An 11,530-nucleotide genomic window follows, 5' to 3' on the forward strand; every position below is an offset into this window, starting at 1 on the left:
ATGATTATTTTTGTAAATTAATTAGGTTTTAGTAAAAATTTTACTATTGCCCTTTTCATTTAAAAATAAATGACTATTTGAGAGTTTTTGCAATTTCAATGTCAATGGGAGCAACTTGGTCCGATACAGACAAACAATTCATTAATGATGTAGTAAGTTTCAGCAGCATCATTTCTGCTTTATTTGGAAGAAACTAATCTCTAATACAGCTGATTCTTATTATTTGTGGTAGTTATGTTCTATAAAGTCCTCATTAACAATGGATTGGTGAATACTGAACATTGCTCTTAGGAGAAATGCGGTTTATATTCCCGTGAGCTTCTGTTCACAACATTTTTGTCAATCAATCAATGCATATCTTTGTTTTATGTGTGTTTCTGTTTAAAGTCACTTACCACATTGGATATATAGCATTGCTTTATTAACATCAAACTCCCTACCTACAACACTATAACTCCTGCCTGAACTAAGCTTCTTCATAAAGATATCACAGTTTTCTTGTACTTAGGAACATTAGACAGCACTCCACGTGAGAGCCATTTTAAATAGCAAAATCACTAACAAAAGCACAAAAAGGTGAAAAATATGGCACTAAATAGATCACAAAAAGGATACTTGTTCATAGAACATTGACTTGACCTCAAGTAGATACATGTGTATCAGGGGACTCAAATTAGTCACTGTTCTGTTCATGTCTGTGAAAGTAAGGCAAGTATTGATTTTTGGGTTAAATAAAAATTTTAGCAAGTAAGCAAATTTGCAAATGTATAATCCATGAATAAAAAGGATCAATGGTACTTCTACATTTGAAGTATTCTTAATACTTCAATATTTCAGTTAGTATTTTGTATTGTTAACTAGAGCATTCTTGTGAAGTTTTTCATGAATTTTAGAGAAAATTATTTGAATCAAAGTGTGCTCTCAGATACGAAGACTAAAAACCTGTAATATAATTTTAGTGGCACAGATGCAGATAAATTCATTAGGAATAACACATTGCAAAAGTTGCAAGAAGAGTAATTTTGAACATGTAAATATAAACTAGATTTAAGATTATAAAGAGTTTTGATTCTGAAAATAAAATTTAGAGAATTCCAAGACATGAGCAAATTTTTATGCTTTAGTTTGAATATCTTTAGGGTTTAAAACAAATGGAGTTTTATGCCCAAGAACATTTTTGGCAAAAACCAGAAATCTAATTATTCTAGTTCACAGTATTAAATAGAAAATTAAAGGCAGAAATCCATGTCTTTTTTATACATAATCAAAGTGGCCACTTTTATGTCAGTTATTAAAAAAAAAAGAACAGGACTGCAATACTCCTCCTTCTGCTCAGGATTGGGCTGAAACAGGGTTTGAGGACTATTATTAAGTCATGTAACTCATGTACAATATCCTTGAAGCAGTAGGCATGGGAGGATGTTTACATGTTAATGACTTGTTGAACTGAAAAAAAAATTGCCCATTATTATCAAATAATTAATAGTAAGGGTAGAATATCATAAAGAGATAAATTTCATAATTAGACACACCTGGCTTCAAAATCCATCACCACTACTGTGAAGGTGAGTGATTTTAACCCCATTAATGAACTTCACTGAACCTCATTTTCCTCCCAAGTAGTTGGATATAGAATAGAATGGTGATTACTGCTATTAGTTCTAGGGGAACATTACCTGACTTTGAATCCCAGTTCTGACACCTGGGAGCTGTTTGAGAAAATTATTGTTTTCTTGAAATGTGCCTTTTTCATCTGTTTAAAGGATGTGGTGACAGGATTACCTTGTATCAATATAGATTCAGCTGCAAATACAGAAACTGTTCTAACTTGGTAGAACAGATGAATTTATGCCAAAGAGCTTTTAGAAATATTGAAAAGATTGAATAAACAGACTCTATACTTTTCTGAACAGAATGTTATTTACCATTGGGCCACAGTTTCCCAACCATAGCCAAAACACCCTGTGGTGCTGTTGTAATGGTAGCCAGTTCACAGGGATGCCAAATGGTAGTTTCCAGTTTTGAGCCCCAAACAGTGACATGTGTTGGAGATAAGGCAAACTACTATATTAAGTTGTTTTGACCTATTTAATAAGTGGAACACAATATATGTGTTAAAGTTTACACTATATGAACACTATGTGGATTTGAGAGTTTAGATTCTTAGGAGCACTGAGGGGGGAAAAAAAAAAAAAAAAGAGATACTAAGGCACTTTGAACCAAGAAAGTTTGGAAACTTTGGCATAGAAACATTGGAAACTTTTGTCACAGAAGCTTCAGGAAGAATGAATAAGTGGGCTTTATGCTGAGTTTCCAAAAACGTTTCACAAAGCTCATGTTGCATAAATGGGCCAGCCACCAATGGCAGTGTGGCTCCCTCCCAAATTGGTAAATTGTCATTACAGCTATTGGCCTGAGAACCTAGTCACCTTGGCTAAAATCCACATGCCTTGTCTCTCTCCCTACTTGGTTCTAAATTTAAGTTTCACATGAATGCATCTGACTGGTGGACACTAAATCACATCTAGTTCACACTAATTAAAATTATATCAAATTAAAAATTCAGATCTTCACTTACACTGGTTCAACAGACTCACTTTAAGTACTCAATAACCATGAGGGGCTATGGTATTGGACAGAGCAGGAAGAGAATATGCCCATGATTACAGACAGTGCTTTTTGGGGAAACCATTAGCTTTATCTGTCACAGTTTCATTTGGATCCTTTCCTACTTTACTCTCTTTGTTCCATTTTCTTCCTTTGCTTCATATCTTGGGTCAGTCTGGCTGGAATATTAGCCTTGTGATGACGCTTTTATATAAACTTAGATTTATGACTGATTCTAATTGCTCAACAATCTTTTCTTTAGCTTTATATCTGACTCTCTCTGATTTTCTATTATAGTTATAGATCAAGGTTTCTAAACTGCAGCACTATTGGTATTCTAGGTTGGCTGATTTTTGTTGTGTGTGCGGGGGGTACTGCTATTTACATTGTTAGGATGTTTAGTGGTACCACTAAGCTCTACCCGCTAGATCCTAGTAGCACCCTAGCTTAAATTGTGATAACCCAAAAATGTTTCCAGCCATTGCCAATGTCCCCTGGGGGAGAAGAAAATTGCTGGTATGGAGGGCCTATCTACACTGAACCTAAGACGTATCCCTTAGATCAATCAGACACTGAAAAAAAAAAGCATATTCCAGTTACCAAGGAATAGCTTCTTTTTCCCCATTTTGCTTATGGCCGAATTTTCTTCTCTTTCCTCTCCTCTGTCTTCCTTATGCATGTGGCTATTTCTTGTTTTTCTTTTCTTTTCTTTTCTTTTAAGAAAGTACACACTTTTAGGCTTACTATTCGTTGCAAAATTTTTGCTTTTAAATCTGAAACCATACTGTTCTTCACACACACACACACACACACACACACACACACACAGCTACTCTTTGGCTATTGGATCTCAGGAGTTTATTTTTTATAAATACCCACTGTAAGTTTTACTGATATATTTTCTTTCCTGCCAGAACAATCACAGCCCAGAGTCTATAGCAATTTATCAAGTCTGGGGAGGCAGTGGGGCCTACCATTATGCTTGCTACCTTTCAGCACTAAAAAAATAGATATTGAGGAAATGAATGAAATTAATAAATACATAAACAGCAAATAGTAGAAGGGAAGGTAGCATCTAGAAAAATTAGCAGTAGATGACTAGAAGGTATCTTGGAACACTGCTAAATGATCTGGTTGTGATAAAATGCTCTTCAACTTTGATTACACGTTAGAATCACCTGGCAAACTTAGAAATGCTACTCCAACCTGTATCCACTCCCAAGATTCTGATTAAATATATCTGAGTGAATTCCAGAAATAGATTTTTTTAAAGCTTCTCTGGTAATTCTAAAATATATCCAGACTTGCTAGTCTTTGCAAAATAGAAAATCACAGGGTGGTCTGAGTGGGGCATGGGGGGCCTTCAAACTACTGATTTGTGTGCTGTGGATTGGTTTCTAATTTAATAGGCTTGGAATATCTGCTTCAAAAATTACAGTGTTTGTCAGCCCCTCTTGTGATTATATGTTGTCAGGATTAAGAAGTCCTTTCTTAGCAGACAAATGTCATCTAGAATGGAAACTTAGCCTCTGAGTCAGGTAATCCAAAAGTGGACAGGAACTTGACATATTTTGAAAAATAGATGTAGAAATTTGGATGGTAGCAGAGGTGACTTTTGGATGTGGTAAAAAGTAGGGGAGTCTAGTTTGGGGACCAGGTTCCAGGGGCAGAACCCCAGGCCAGAAAACAAGGTTGAATTTAAGAAACTGGTAATTGTGTAGCAAAGGTTCTCAGTGATTATAACACAGAAGTCAACGAAGTGGATATGAAGAATAAGGCAAAAAATGAAAAGAAGCATTGTTCCTACAAGGCAGTGGGGCATAGCTGAGGCTGAGTCTTGAACTGTCTGGATTTATGGCATCACTCGCTGGTAATCAGATTAAACCCGGAGCCTGTCAATGGCTAAATGACATCAGTTTAGAATATTGGGAGTCTTCAAATAAAAGTGGACGGAGTAAGAAACCCTGAAATACTTTGTAGTCTTTTGAATTTAATTCCTCATCCATTTTTCAATTTCTTTTTTTTATTTTCCTTCTCTTTTTTTTTTTTTTTTTTTTTTAATTTGATAGAGAGAGAGAGAGAGAGAACACAAGCAGAGGAAGCAACAGGCAGAGGGAGAGGGAGACACAGGCTCCCCACTGAGCAAAGAGCCCTATGCAGGGCTCAATCACAGGACCCTGGGATCATGACCTGAGATGAAAGCAGTTGCTTAAATGACTGAGCCACCCAGGTGTCCCTATTTTTCAATTTCTAACCAGGATAGAATTTGGGATTTTCTCAGGACCCAGATAACTTTTTATTTTGGAAATATGTTGTTCATAATATTTTCATTTTTAATGAGAAGATTAAATTATCATTATTTCAGGCAAAATTTCTAGATTAATTAAGATTAATCCACTTATGAAGAACTCAAACGTTATTAACCTTTCAGAGCATTTTTTAAGTGTTCAAGCAGAAGCATTAAGAATCCATCAGGCTCCAAGTCAGTTTTGTATTGTTTTTAATTCTCCAGAGTAGCAGTAGATATTTTCCTCCTTGAAATTGGCTTTAGCTTTATGTATTAGACAGTATATAAAAGACGAGACCAAACCTTAGAAAGAAGCACTTAACTTATTCTTAATTAGTAACTAGTTATTGACTAGTATTTCCATTTGAAAGACTTTTGAACAAATCACTTTTCTTTTGCCACACAGTGAACCAATCATCTTGATTCTAACTCGGGTTTATGTAACAATATTCAACTCTTTCACTTTATAGAAGCACAATTCATATACTAAGACTTCCATGAATTCCAGAAGCCATTAAAGTTTAGATAAAAGTATTGTTTTGTTTGTTTTTGATTTGTTTGCTTTGTTTTGTTTTGATTTTGATTATAGGCTGCTTAGATAACCATTTTGTCAGAAGCCCAGAGTTCAAAATTCTAGTTTTAGTAATTCCCTCCTAATCATTGTTGCCAAATATGCTTACCCAGAACTCCCTGGTTGTTGAATCTACTCAGCTGTTTTACGTTCAAAGAATTCACTTTTCTTCCATTTTTGCCCACCCTTCCCTGACTTACAGTATTGTAAAAATGAATGAGTAATTGCTCAAGCCACTCTCATCTGTGACTTACACAGACTCACTGTCACCTGATTAAAATGCACTCTGTTCAGCTTGCCAAGAGAAAATATTTTTGTGTTACTTGACAAATAGTGTGAGAGTCCTCTTTGGTTACAAATTCAAGACATATCCCTCCAGGTGTACATGCTTAATTGAGGAGAGAACAAAAATAAAATAGTCAGCAATTATAAAAAAAAAAAAAAAAAAAACAGCTCAAAGAGTTACAATTGTAGCCTTTAACATAAACCCCTTCAGCCTTTTACAATCGCTGCTTCCTCTGTCTGGAATTACCTATTAGCTTCTTTTCATGGCTGGGGTTCTTGTCATTCAGGTATCGCTCAAAGAAGATCTTTTCAGTTTATCCTTCTCTGAACACCTAATTTACATTTATTGTCTTACAGTATTTTCTGCAAACCATTGAAATGATCTCATTCTTACATTTATGTGTTTATATTTTATTTTCTCTGTTTGTAGTTCTGTTCCACCTTAAGAACAAGGATTGGATTTGTTTCATTCATAGCGGTTTGCTAACTGTCAAGAAAAATGTCTGACCTCATAAGAGGTGCCTGATTATTATTTCCTGAACGAATGTGAATAGGAGTATATTACCTACATGCCTGAGTTTCAGTTCCCTCAATTTGAAAATTGTGATAAAGATAATGTCTTCAGCACATGATAGTTGTGAGGCTTCAACAAGGTAGTACAGCTAGGAAAAATGTTTGTTATTTTTAATGAGGCTTGTAGCAGAGAAAATTGCCAAATGAATGTTCTCAGTGCTCACACCAAAGAAGTGGCTTTTTATGTGATCATCAGTAAACAATGTCAAAAGCAGTGTTTTTCAACATGTGGTGTCCATGGACAACCTATATCAGAATTACATGGGCTACTTTACTTTTTCTCTGACTTATGAATCTCTGAGATGGGCCAAGAAGCTCAGTATTAAAAACAAACAGAAATGAAATCTTGCCATTTACGACGACGTGGATGGAACTAGAGGGTACTATGCTTAGCGAAATAAGTCAATTGAAATAAGTCAATCATATGATCTCCCTGCTATGAGGAAGTGGAAATGCAATGTTGGGGGATTGGGGGGTAGGAAAAGAATAAATGAAACAAGATGGGATCGGGAGGGAGACAAACCATAAGAGACTCTTAATCTCACAAAACAAACTGAGGGGGGCCGGGGGGAGGGGAGGAGGGAAACAGTGGTTGGGTTATGGATATTGGCAAGGGTATGTGCTATGATGAGTGCTGTGAAGTGTGTAAATATGGCGATTCACAGACCTGTACCCTTGGGGCTAATAATACATTATATGTTTATTAAAAAATTAAAAAAAATATTAAAACAAACAAACAAAAAGGCCCTCTGGGCTATTTTTATGTACAGCAGAGTTATGAAGTACTATCTCATATACCTTAACACCTGGACTAATGAATCTTCTAGGAATAAAAATACCTTTATAACAAATTGAACTCTTTTAAATGGGAAAAAAAATAACATCATAATCATGAGCTTTGAGGCTTGTATCTAGCCTTATAACTCAGATGAAAGTAAAGCTAACTCATAAAAATGTTGAAATCTATAAAAGTCACTTATTTTGAAACTACTTTTACTGAAGCCTTTTCATTGTTTGTTCTTGCTTCAGGCAGAAAGTTCTTTGGCTATTGGAATCCAGAATGGTGTTTACCTTTTTTAAGGATTTTCCCTATTAAAATAGAAATAAAGCAAAATAAGAATCCTCTTGTTAGCCTTTTACATTTGATATTTTTATTACCCTTTAAGAAAAATGAGCATTTGTCAGTTAACATATACATTTGTACCTTGTATCTCTATAAAATAAATAAAAAGCTTTGTCACAAAGAAAAGGAACCATATGTAACCACCACCACACATTGATAGACAAATTATTTGTTATGTATGGGGGCAGGTGTAGGAAGTTGTTGTAAAATCAAATCAAGACTAAGCCTCAGGCAAATGGACTTTAACCATTTTTGAGAGAATCTGAAGTGGTTTTTGATTGTGTCAGGGGAATGGAGTTGTAGGTAAGGATTAGAAGGCCTGTAACATAGTGATGTGCTAAAAAGGAATGACTACTGGTGTTGAAGGCATTTGCTTCTTTTTCCACATGAATTTTATCCCACAGTTAGAGTTTGTCCACCTTACCCTGTCCAAAGCAGTAATTTGGGCACAGTTCTGGGAATACATTTGCTTTTTCCCTCAATTTAACAATACTGCAATACTATAATCCACAATCTACCTAAATTGCACCTTGATAACACGTCTCTAAGCCTCTTTTATTGTCGTAACCATTCCTGGAGAGGGAATTTCACTGAAACACTGAAATCTATGGACTTTATTAATAGAACTAATTTGAGATGGTCTCACCACAGTGCGTTGTTTCATTGCCGCCAGGTGGCTAGCTCTTCTGGCTGAGGTCTACTTGTGTTTTAGTCTGAGCACAGTGCTTATTCTATTTTTAAGAAAAAAAATTAAGTCAGAAGATTGCATTAATAGCAATATATAAATATTAACTATAATATATGGTGTAATATAAAATATAAATAAGTATAATCATATTCAAAGTTTTATTTAATAAGACCTGGGTATGCAAATGTTATGCTCTGCAGCTTTGTGTTATATGCATTTTCTTCTATGTCTGACCTGTGATGCATTTGATACATAAAAGTCATATATATTATTATGTAAAAATTAGTAATATTAGATATATATTTTTAGGGCTTTGTACTTTCTAAAATATTCTACCACACATTCTTTAATGTAATTATTACACCTGTTTAAGTTAGTAAGGAAATGATATGATTTGCTATCAAGGGAGTAGAGCCTAATAATTTCAAATTCAGATCTTTCTATTTCTTTTTCCTCAACTCACATAGTCTCTAATTGTAGTTCTGAGATTTCATTTTTTTGGCAACATGTGGGTTATTTTTTGACAATGTTTATATTTGCAAAGGACATTTTATTTTAGTATACAATTCCAATTAGGTAAGTTAAATAAGAAATACAAAGCACTGTGTACCTGGGTGGCTCAGTGGGTTAAGCCTCTGCCTTCGGCTCAGGTCATGGTCTCAAGGTCCTGGAATTGATCCCCTCATCAGGCTTTCTGCTCAGCAAAGAACCTGCTTTCCCCTCTCTCTCTGCCTGCCTCTCTCCTGCTTGTGATCTCTTTCTCTCAAATAAATAAATAAATAAATCTTAAAAAAAAAAAAAAAGAAATACAAAGCACTGGTTTCCTTCTCTGCATGATGGAAGAGCTATTTTAATTTTTTACCTACTGTGTGTATATATACATAGTTTTGTTTTTTTAAAAACATTATTAATCTCTCTTATTTTCTAAGCTGAATATCGTCATGGTAGATTGAATATATCCTATGCACTAATAAAATCTCAGTATCTAAACAGGCTAATGAAACAATAAACTAATTTCCTCTGGAATAATTGCCATATTATTTACATGTTATTTAGAAACAAATTCTCAAATTACATATATATTTATGCAGTGTTTTTCTAAGCATTTCAAGTTGTGTAACATAATTGTCAAATTATGTTAAATTCTCAGTATGAGTTATATAATTGGAAATTACAATTTTTACATAAACATGTGAGACAAACACAACGGAAGATTTAATTTAGGCTAAATCATTCACTTAGTTTCCCATAAGATAGATTCAATAAATGAGCTTTTTAAAATCTGTTTGCATAAATCAAGCACTAATTTTGGGGAATATCAAAAGAAATCAGTTTTCAATGGCTAATATTTTAAAATCATCTATATGAAATAACAAATATTTCATCAACAGGAACATACACATGCAAAGGATATTTATGTAACAATTTTGGCCAGGTGGCACACACACAAGAATCATGAAGTTATAAGATATTTTTAAGTAGCCACTAGGAAGAACACAATCCATATTAATTTATATTCTTTCCTGCCTAGTTTTCTCCCAGATCTATGCTCTGGCATGGTGATTGGTTCTCCTGGTTCTAGAAATTCATTTCCTCATTTTTCACATGAAGTTAAAGTTTATTGCATTCTCTCTCTTTATGATTTTTCATACTATTAGTAGTAAATTATAGGTTGTAATGGTAGTTTTCTTTACTGATATATATGTATTTTGAAGATACACTGGAATAAACTGGTTCATCCAGTTTGTCCTATAGAAGCTGAGCAACTTTTCTCTCATTCCCTGCTTGAATATAAACCAATTAAACTTTCATTCCCCACTAATTCAAAAATTCCCTTGTCTATGATATCAATAAATTTCAAGTGGCCAAATCCAATGATCAGATGTTGTGTCTTATTTTGTTTCTTTTTCCTCCCTGCAAGCTCCTTTTCCATCTCCTTTGGGTGATTTCTCCTCACCTTGCTGATCTTGAAATACTGCAGTTTCTATTTCTACTAATTTTTTAAGTGATGATATCTCCATAAATATAAAAGCAATCAGTACACTAGCATTTTCTAAATTTTTATTTCCCTCCTAGATCTTGTTTCTGAACTTCTGAGTTATACTTCTAAGTACCTATGTAATATTGCCACTTGCAAACCTGATAGATATACCCCACTTAGCTTGTCCACAATTAAATTCATGAGTTTCAACCTAATAGCAAATCTTTCTTCACAGTATCTTCATCTTCAGAAATGGCAATTCCATTTTTCTAATTACTTTAGACAAACCTTCATCTATTTATTTATTAATTAACTTTATTTTTTTAGAATAATTTTAGGTTCACAGCAAAACTGAGCAGAAACTACTGAGTTCCCATATACTCCCTTGTCTCCACACATATACAACCTTCCCCTGATATCACCATCCTGGACCAAAGTGGTAGATTTGATATAATTGATGAGCCTACATTGACACATCATTGTCACTTGAATTCCATAGTTCACATTAGAGTTTACTCTTGGTGTTGCACGTTCTATAGGTTTTGAAAAATCCTTCCCCCCCCCCCATTTTATTTTATTTTATTACTTTTCAGTGTTCCAAAATTCATTGTTTATGCACCACACCCAGGGCTCCATGCAATATGTGCCCTCCATAACACCCACCACCAGGCTTACCCAACCCCCCAACCCCTTCTCCTCCAAAACCCTCAGTTTGTTTCTCAGAGTCCACAGTCTCTCATGGTTTGTCTTCTCCTCCAATTTCCCCTAACTCCCTTCTTCTCTCCATCTCCCAATGTCCTCCGTGTTCTTCCTCATGCCCCACAAGTAAGTGAAACCATATGATACTTGGCTCTCTCTGCTTGACTTATTTCACTCAGCATAATCTCCTCCAGTCTCATCTATGTTGATACAAAAGTTGGGTGTTCATCCTTTCTGATGGAGGCATAATACTTCATTGTATATATGGACCATATCTTCTTTATCCATTCATCCGCTGAAGGACATCTTGGTTCTTTCCACAGTTTTGGTGACTGTGACCATTGCTGCTATGAACAATGGAGTACAGATGGCCCTTCTTTTCACTACATCTGTATCTTTGAGGTAAATACCCAGTAGTACAATTGCAGGGTCATAAGGTAGCTCTATTTTTAGTTTCTTAAGGAATCTCCACACTGTTTTCCAAGGTGGCTGCACCAATTTGCATTCCCACCAACAGTTTAAGAGGGTTCCCCTTTCTCCACATCCTCTCCAACACTTGTTTACTGTCCTTTTGATTTTGGCCATTCTAACTTGTATAAGCTGGTATCTCAACATGATTTTGATTTGAATCTCCATGATAGCTAATGATGATGACCATTTTTTAATGTGCCTGTTAGCCATACTTAATGTCTTCTTTGGAGAACTGTCTGTTCATG

Source organism: Lutra lutra, chromosome 1 (assembly GCF_902655055.1).
Source record: "Lutra lutra chromosome 1, mLutLut1.2, whole genome shotgun sequence".
In the NCBI taxonomy this organism is placed as follows: Eukaryota; Metazoa; Chordata; class Mammalia; order Carnivora; family Mustelidae; genus Lutra; species Lutra lutra.